This window comes from Hemitrygon akajei, chromosome 2 (assembly GCF_048418815.1).
Source record: "Hemitrygon akajei chromosome 2, sHemAka1.3, whole genome shotgun sequence".
In the NCBI taxonomy this organism is placed as follows: domain Eukaryota; kingdom Metazoa; phylum Chordata; class Chondrichthyes; order Myliobatiformes; family Dasyatidae; genus Hemitrygon; species Hemitrygon akajei.
The window spans coordinates 127,176,401-127,186,601 of NC_133125.1; the positions used below are offsets into that span (position 1 = coordinate 127,176,401).

Sequence of the window (10,201 nt, forward strand, 5' to 3'; positions counted from 1 at the left end):
AAGCATTTAGCATGGAGGCCTGAAAGCCAGGAGATGAGGCAAGAGCCCATGATTGACTGCCTCTCTCACCTATCTGGCCAATTAAAGTGCGGAGGAAGATTGAAACCATTGAGGCTGGTGCAGAGGCGGTCAGATGTTCAGTGCCATCTACCAGACTCACTCTCTCTCCCCCTCTCTCGACATTCGAGCAGCCTCGCTCTCCTTCAATGCTGTTGGAGCAAGGATTAATCACCGCGGTTTGTCGATTTGGACTCAGGTTTATGCTGTGTTCTGGTTCTGGTCTCTCCTTTTATTGTTGCTACTTTTTGAGTGATTTTTGAATCATAGCGGCCTGCACTGAGCTGAACTGAAATATGCCTTTTGATTTTCAGTTTTATATTCTGTGCTTTCACTCGTTTCTTTTGTTGTGGATTGCGTGATTGCTTTTGCTCATGGGGAGATGGTGTTTGATGTTTCTCCTTGAAAGATTTAGTTCTATGGTTCTTTGTGCTGTGACTGTCTGTGGGGAAGACGAATTTCAGGGTTGTATGCTGCATACATACTTTGATAATAAATGTGTTTTGAAAGATGTACACTCCGAAAGCTGAGGAAGAGTGACAGGGTAGCTTAATCACCTGTAGGATTGGCATACCATTAGCCTAGAATTTTACAATGGTTCTAAAGCAGATCTGGCCAAGCAGACTTCTACATTACAGCCTGAAATTAAAGTGCAAAGGAGAGAAGATCAGCACTCCCTTAATAATAATAATAATGAAAGGGGCTGAGAGACTTTACAACACACAAATATTTAAGGCATTGCCATCTACATAGTGGCATCTAACCATATTTTTAGAGGGCATACGTCTAGAGTGAGTGGAGCAAGAGAGCAGTGGGTGCTTGGAATGTGCTGCCAGGTGTGATGTTGGATGTAAATATGACGGAGACACTTAGAAGTCGTCAGTAGTATTGGTCTTCCTGAATTCGGAATTTGTTGACGCAGGCTTGTGAGGACAAGCCAAAGGTCTGCTCCGGTAAGATTAGCCTGTTACTTGCAAACAACCTAACACCATGGTGAAATGTAAATGCTCTTTTCTCATTCCCATATGACAGGCAACATGAATACATAGGAAGTGGGGGTGGGGGAAGATAAGAGGGCATTCTGTAGTTAGAATAGATTACGTAGTTTAGTTAGACACACTTTGGTAGTTTAATTAGTTTAGCACAATATTGTAGGCCAATGTGCCTGTCCAATGTTGTACATTATGTTCTAAGATGCCACTTTTATGTTCAGTCCGTACCAGTTCAGGGCATTTGCTCTGGATGGGTTGACTTCTGCTATCTATCCACAGCTGAATGAAGGAGTCATATGAGGGCAGCCATAGTATGTGAACTTGTTCTCTGCCTGCCATTGTGGATGTGCCTCAGAGCTGTCAAGTGGCTAACCTAAATTGGTGGTACATGTTGTTGCCCTGTTTCCCTGCCTGTAGATCATCCTTGGATGAATTTGATCTCCTTCTGAACAACTTCATAATATCTTTGCGGAGGACTTGACTTGCTATTTGTGCAAAATACAATATTTTTGGCACACCAAAATAAAACAGGTAAATCAATTTCCTGAGAAGACTGCTAGAGATAATTGTCAGATCAGGTGGCATCTGTTAAGAGAGAAATGGCAAATGCTTCAGATTCACTAGAAATGGGAAAAATTTAGGGGTAAGTCCATCAAAAGATGCAAGAAATAGGAAAGAGGGTAGGAGAATAGAAGTGAATTCGTTGTTGGGTCTGTGGCAGAGAGATTAAGTGTAGTGAAAGGGAGTGATGAAGTGATTAACCTATTTCTTTTGAAAAGCTTGAACTTTAACGTGATAGAATTAGTGGTGTTGCTTTAGGAATGGTGCGTTCTATGTGGAGTAAAAATTGAATAATCCAGTATCCACTACTTTGCAAACCCTGAGTCCGGTAATTGATTCAGGGGTCCAAAGTGTGAGTAGGATGCACATCAGCTGGAAGGGATCTGTATTGTGGCTGGGGCTGAGGTCTGTACTGTGGATGAGGTACTGCTAGAGCTGGAGATCAGGGACATGGTGGCCTTGTGGTCGTGGGCTCAAGCACTTGTTTCCCCCCGCTCCCTTTAAACTCACTAGGTTAACTGGAATACCATTGTGTAATAAGTAAAAGAAGTATGACAGGATAATAAAGATGTAACATCCAGTAGCTTGTAAAATCTACCAGACTGGCACCAGCGACGTCTCAATGGCGCAGAGAGCTGCAGTGTTAAGACTCTTAAGATAAAACTGTACCAACTAATGTTATTCATTGAATGTTTACTATCGTTAACAAAGGATGGTTTGTTGGTAGCTCTAAGCTCTAAGAATGCCTTAGTAGACAGTGACAGAAAAAAAATCTCACATTTAAATCAGTTTCCCTCTCAAAAAATCCTGCCAGCTTTGCCGAATATTCCACCATTTTTGCTTCATTTTTCATTCGTCCAAATTCATAAATGTTCATCATTTTCTATTGCTACTTTTAGATCTCAGCTTTTACCAATGACAACTGTAATCTCTGGATTAGGAACTTCCAAACGCATTTAGAATAAAGGTGGCGGTGTGATGGGAATAACATGGAAGATGGACAACTCCATAAACCCAAATAGGTTAATCTCAGAGGCTGCATGAGCCATCTGCTCATCAAGCACAGTACTCGTTCAGATGGACCTCTAAGAGGACTGTTTGGTTCCTCGCAAACTTTTACGATGCCAAAGAAACTTGATGATGGAGCATCACAAACAACACAGAATGATTTCCATTGTAGAAAGTCACTTGGGGATCCAAGTTTTGTGTAAAGATAATTACAGTACTAAGCATGGCATATGGGCTGGCAGGATTGGCATTTTGCCTACACCAGCTGCTACCTGCGTGCTTTGGATAAAAGCATCAAGCAGCAGTTTCGACACAGAGCAACTACTTACCCCGATCCTCACTTTCTCGAGTATCAAATCCTCTGGGTGTATCTGAGCTTTCGTAACACTGCATGCTTGCCACCAAGCCAACTGTGAATATTTTCCCCTAAAGATAATTCTGGATTCATACACTGTCATAATAGCTTTACAGTGCACAGTAATTAAACAATTCAACCCTCTGAGCAGTAAACAAAGGACACCAACCAGTTAAACAATGGAGAACACATGGCTGTTTTACCAAATAGGACTTTCTTTTCCTTTTTACTCTATTTTGAGCATTATGAATTTTGTAGCATTTTGTCCAACTTTGTAGTCATTCTGTTCACTTTGGGTATATGTTCAGTAGAGTCATACAGCTTAGACACAGGCCATTCGTCCCAAATGATCTATGCCCATCAATGTCCCCATTTCCCTGTATCCCGCTAAACTTTTCAAATTCATGTACTTGTTCAAGTGTATTTTAAAAGCTGTTAATGTGCAGTACTGAACAAAAGTCTTGGGCACATATATAAGATCATAAGACATGGGAGCAGAATTAGGCCATTCAGCCCATCAAGTCTGCTCCACCATTCCATCATGGCTGATCCCGGATCCCACTCAACCCCATACACCTGTCTTCTCGCCATATCCTTTGATGTCCTGTCTGATCAGGAAACCATCAACTTCCACCTTAAATATAGCCATGGACTTGGCCTCCATCGCAGTCTGTTGCAGAGCATTCCACAGATTTACTACTCTCTGTTCTTACCGCTCTTCTAAAGGGTCTCCCCTCAGTTTTGAGGCTGTGCTGTCTAGTTCTAGATGCCCCCACCATAGGAAACGTCCTCTCCACATCCACCCTATTTAGTCCTTTCGACACAAATCACACAAACAGAAACAAGAATGTCAACATCCCCGTGCAAAAAACTAATTGTGTAAACAGCAACAAGAATGATCAAGTGAAAACACTGAATATAAACCACAACATCAAAGAGTCCACATTCAGCTCAGCTCAGTGTTTATTATCTGCAGGCCGTCCCGATTCAAAAACACAAAATAAACTGCAGATGCTAGAGTCAAAGCAACACGTACAACACGCTGAAGGAACTCAGCAGGTCCTGACTTGTGTCCTGACGAAGGGTCTCAGCCCGAAACATAGACTGTTCATTTCCATGGATGCTCCCTGACCTACTGAGTTCCTCCAGCATGTTGTACGTGTTGCTTTGTCCCAATTCAAAGTTGTCCAAAAATAGCATTAGGAAAAGTGTCGATCAGAAAACACATCATAATGTGAGCTACAGAGTGTAATCCACAAGACATTTATGATGAAAGGATTGATGCCAATGATTTCATTAGGAGATGAACAGGAGCAGAGCTTTACCAAGCTGCAGAATAAAATAGTGAGTTGACACAATATACAGGAATTTCACAGATCAGTTCTCTATCACTGATACCGTACATAATGACTTCATTTCTATCATGTTGAAGGTGTGATCACCAGCTCCTATTAGACAACAAAGCTCCTGGGATGTGGGTTCAATCCTGGTCTCAGGTATTGTCTGTACTGTGTCTGTACTTTCTCCAAGGTGCTCTGCTTTCCTCCTAAGTGTACAGATTTGATAGATGGCTGCTGGAAATTTGCCTCAAGAAGCTGGGAAGTAGGAGATTCAGGGAGTTAATAGCGATGAGAGGAAGAGGAGGTTTCAGGAAAAGACTGTGGGAGTGGGACTGATTCTGAGAACTGGCGTGGATCTGATGGGCCAGCGACCTTCTTACATGTCAAAAGAAAATGTGACAATAAAGCAAGAAAAAAGTCAAGAATAAAGAGAAAAGTCAAAAAACAGAAATGGATTTTAAAGGTTCAAACCTGAAATTAAATGTGAAGTTTCTGGTTATTAAATGAAGAATATTGCTAATCCTTCTCAAACCTCTTACATTTCTCTTGTCATTCTAGGTTTGGATCCCACTTAGATCTACAAGCTTCCCTCAGTTCCTCACCCGGCATTGTCCACAGGGCTCATAAGGTGCTCATTGGCAACTCCTTATGAATAGCCATCTGGCGTATGTTGTTCCTCACTAATTTTTGTTAACCATGCCACGTCCTTCCTGATCTGTTCACCCCTTCAGTGTGAAGTTCACAAATGTATTAATATCGTGGCTTATTTTCACATCTATCTCACGATGAACTAATGTGGATAGTTGCTTCAAGACCATTGTTCTGGTAGAAGTCTCACTGAAGAATAATGACATCATGGATGTGAGGACTGATTATTTCTTCCAACATTTGGGAAAGATGTTGAATGGATCAATTGAAGCAGAAAACCTCTAGTTGGAACAATCCAGGCCAACCTGCTCACAATGAGTAGATGAACCTTTGTTCATCATGATGAGGGCAGCATGGTACCATAGTGGTTTGAACAACAATTTACAGCTGGCAGCTGTAAGATCGGGGTACAATGACACCCACCACCGTCTGTTAGGACATATTCTTCCCGCAACTGAATGGGTTTCCTCCAGGTGCTCCAGTTTCCTCCCACATTCCAAAGAAATATGGTCAGGGTTCGTGAGTTGTAGGGTTGCTATGTTGGTGATGGATGTGTGACAACACTTCAAGGCTTTCCAGCACAATCTTTGCTGATTTATTTTGATGTGTGTTTCGATGTACATGTGATAAATAAAGGTAATCTAATCTTATCGTATCTCTGTAGTTGGTGGATAGGTAGGAGGCTACAACCTCAATGTTCTCACACTCTTCATGCTCTTCTGCCTCCACATCAGATGCTGCCTGACTTGATGAGTTTCTGCAGCATTTTGTGTGTGTGACCCAAATGTCTTGTCCTTATTAGAGAGGAGATCATAAAATTTGTCTCTAGATCTTCTGCAGCTGCCAGCTCCGAGGTTAATAGAGCAGCCTAAATGGGCATCAATATTGCATCAGCCTGGATGATAGCATACCTCCGACCTTTATCGACAGGAGATATTTGCTGAGTATTCTATCAAGGTTTGGGAGGAGACGTACAATCTCTGTCTTCTGTCTGGGAGAAGTCAATATCCAAAATAGTAATTATTCCCAAATAACTAGCACCAGTTTGACACTAGCAAAGGACCAAACTGGACCAAAAGGTGCAAATATCTCCATCTATGATGCTAATCTTGGTTGCTCTGTGGACATATTTAGTATCTATGATTTCTCAGGATGCTGCACTCTATTTATTCAGGCTTAATGATGCAACAGTATTTGAAGAATACCTGCAATTGACCTTTTGTTGAGCTTGGGGAGATGCCATTTCTGGGCCAACAGTTCAAAGGTGAGCTCCAGAAGACGAACAGCCATAGAAACAAATGTTATGATCTCCTTTCTATAAGGAGAAGACATTTGGGTCACACACACAAAATGCTGGAAGAACTCATCAAGTCAGACAGCTTCTGTGGAGGTGAATAAACAGTCAGCATTTCAAGCCAAGACCTTTTATCAGGAATGAGTTAAATTTAAGTTAAACGCTTTTTAAAATTTCTACCCAGTTAGAAACACCAACACCATGAACTACCATTGACTCTTGGGAAACATGAGTCTCACAGATACATCATTCTATTACTGAAGCTCAAATTTTCTTTGCTCTAGCCCTTCCTCTCATAATCCTCCAGCAGTAACTCAAGGGATCCATTGTGTTGTCATGTGAACAAAATCACCAGAGAGACATAGCTGGTAGATATAAAGTAGTATTTTATTCAACAAAATGAGAATAAATACCATTTTGAGCATCAAAATGAGCCCGCATCATATTGAGACCCTTCCAGAGGAAGAGGCCTGCCCGGCCCAATACTACATAGCACTTTCTATGCTAAAGGTTGAAGGACAATTCTATATTTACAATGTATCTACAATGCTTCTTTTGAACTACATGTAACTTTCTCACTCCTTCTTCACACCCACCTTCAGACACCCAAATGAGTGTTAAATCAGCATTGTCTGGCTTTCCTATTGACTGCATTTCACAGCTCCAGAATTCCATTCTCCAGAGCTGCAATTTAAATTTAAACAGTCCATATTCAGATCTGAAGATTGGTTGCTGAAGTTAATAGTTAATATTTTGCTTTATGTTCTAATGCCTAAAATGCCTTGGAAAGCAGTTCCCTCTTGGTTAATGGGATTTATAATCCATAATACTGTATCAGATCAAAAGGAGACCTCACACAAAAGAATATGAAGGACTGAAGGTACAGGTAATAGATAAGATTGCAAGTGTATGTTGTTTTTGCTTATCAGGCAATACAAATAAGAAAGTCCAAGGTTCGGTTCCCAGTATTCAGCTGAATGATGATCTGAAGGAACACTCCCCTAGTGACAACTGTTCTGTACGGAGGGGGATATCCTCATTCCACTGCAAAGTGGGAGTAAGGATTGGATGCCCACCACAGCTGAACAGCTTTCTGATCCATACACTTGTAGCATAGCCAAAGATTAAATACTCATTTCTCATACATCATGCCACCCCCCACCCCACAGGCACACCACCCACACAGTGTGAAATTATATCTTTAGCATGGCTAGAAAGTAAGGGAACATAAACTCATTCTTGCATCATTTAAACTTGGAAACTAGGCAGAACGGCAGCTGTGGTAATAGCATCCTGAAGACCTTTCTAATTTCTGCAACTAAGTTATATTTTCATTCAATGCCCACTTTATTATGTACATCTGTACCTTACTGCAAATATCTAATCAGCAACTCAGTGCATAAAAACATGCAGATGTGGGTCAAGGGGTTTAATTGTTGCTCAGACCAAACATCAGAACGGGGAAGGAAAGTGATCAAAGTGACACTGACCGTGGAATGACACTTGGTGCCTGACTGGGTGGTTGGAGTATGTCAGAAAATGCTGATCTCCTGAGATGGCCACACACAACAGTATCTAGATTTCACAGAGAATGGTGTGAAAAGCAAAATATGTCCAGTAAGGTAGCAGTTCTGTGGGTGACAAGGCATTGTTAGTGAGTGAGGTCAGAGCAGAACGGCCAGACTGGTTCATGCCTACAGGAATTAAAACAGCCACACGTAACAAAGTGCAAACACGAGGAAATCTGCAGATGCTGGAAATTCAAGCAACACACAAAAAATGCTGGTGGAACACAGCAGGCCAGGCAGCATCTATAGGGAGAAGCACTGTCGACGTTTTTGGGCACGTAACAAAGTGTGCTGAAGAATATCCCTGAATGTTTGACACATTGAACCTTGAAGTGGATAGGCTACCTACAGGGGCAAAAGACCATGAACATACAATCCATGCGCACCATACTAGGTTCAGGAAGTACCTAATAAAGTGGCCACTGAGTTCATATTTCAGTTAAAAGTTGGCCTCTTGAGCTTGGCTTGTAAGTAAGGGAATATGTAGCATATCCTTGCATTACCTAAACTTGGAAATAGGCAGAACTGCAGTTATGGTAACAGCATCCTGAAAAACTTTCCTATTTTCTGCAACTAAATTACACAGAAATGAGCAGAGCTGTGAGAATGCAGGACATGCCCTGTACAAAGTACATTGTTAATTTTATCAATATCAGCTCCTTTAGTTCATTGAAATGGAATCGCTTTTAACTGTTTACCCGCAAGGATAGGCTCACAATGTCTTGAAACTGATAAAAGTGAAAATTAACCAGTTGAGCATATTTTAATTTTATTTTTGTCATAGTTAAAAGCCCTATCCCCATCACATCCCATCAGCAAACAATTTCTTTAACTGTTCATATCTTTAAATATTTACTGATCCGATATTACTTGGGCCTACACTGCTTTCAGTACTTTGATTTTGATTGTGACCTTTAACAACCAATGGTGTGAAGAAACCCCCATGTCTTCCTTGGGCTGAATTTTAGCTCTGCTGTGTCAAAGAACAGTCCTTTGGAGCATATCTCCCCAAGGACCTGAATCTTGCAGTATTAGATGAACTATCTAAAAATCCCCAACAGAGAAATAGCATATAACACCAAATAAAATCTCCTGTTTCTTTTCAATAACTTGGCAACTAAGATTTGATCTACAATGAAGGTCATTCTGAAGTATCTGAGTGTTAAAATTAAAAGTCTTATTAAGCGCCCCATGCAGAGCCAAGACTTGCAGGCTCTAATGAGAATTCTGAAATATGTGAGCAGTTTGAGCTGTAATCTGATAAGACCTGGATTTACTTGCTGAAGTGAAAGTTCCTGATCCAGCAGTATGGTTTTCAGCTCCCTGTGGTCTAGGAAACTGTATCTGCTCTTCAGGAGGAGCTTCTGCTGTAAGCATTTCTTATCAGTGCTATCATGGAAGACCAATAGAATTGAAATATCCAGTAACAGCAGTGAGATCCAATACCATTTTAAATCAATCTTCAGCAGTCACTTCTGTTCTGGTGCAAAGCCTGATTACCGCATTGTGAATTCTTTACAGAGAATCAGCCTATTGTTAAAACAGTAGGAGTAAAAAAAAATATATATATATACATATTCAGGGTCAGCTTTGTCTAACATGGACTGGTCAATATCAACCGATTCACAGAAATGTAAATCTTCATTTTAATTTTCATTGGTGTTATGTGAATAACATATTCCTATAAAAAGAAACTAAACCTATGACTCCTTCATGATTATATTTCACTATATTCTTAACCCTTTGACAAAGAATCTTATTTTCAAGAAATACAAAATGACTGTGGGGCCTGCCGTAATAACTGTAACAAGTATAAATGAATCCAATTAAAAATGAAATACTTTTAGTTTGTGGAACAGTATTGGTGAAGAATGTGGAGCTGAATTCTGCATATTATGTCATTGTACTCTGGCATCTCATTTTGGTAATAGAAGAGATAAAACTACCTTTAGAAAAATGCACCGTCAATCACTATTTATATTGGCAGAAGATGGAGACTTGCAGCACACTGAATATATAGAACTATTGGTGTAATAAATAGAATATTGAACAGTTGTCTTGGGTCAGTCTATGGCAAGGATATTCAATTAGTTTTACCAGAGGTCAGCTTATCAACAGTGCTGCAGTGTTTGGAACTGTAGCTTGTGTATTTCTCTGTGAATATTAAATGATTCGTCGCTGACAATTGTCTATGGGAGGAACATCTATACATGAATGTGATTTTCAGGAAGCACTTTCATTGTAACAATTGACAACTAATATAGATGAGTACAGTTGGCTTCAGTCCTTAGAAAATGTGCTTTATGCATAACTAATTTCTAATAGTTCACACAAGGGAGAGAAGTTTTAAAAACCCACACTTTTCACATCTGGCTTGT

At 40.5% G+C, this 10,201-nt stretch overlaps 1 non-coding gene across 1 annotated transcript; it reads left to right on the plus strand.

Moving 5' to 3' along the window:
• The first annotated feature begins 707 nt into the window (after nucleotides 1-707).
• On the plus strand, nucleotides 708-830 carry LOC140722477 (U6atac minor spliceosomal RNA). Its single transcript, XR_012097631.1, has one exon. It is a non-coding gene; the product is annotated as a U6atac minor spliceosomal RNA (small nuclear RNA).
• The last annotated feature ends 9,371 nt before the right edge of the window (nucleotides 831-10,201 follow it).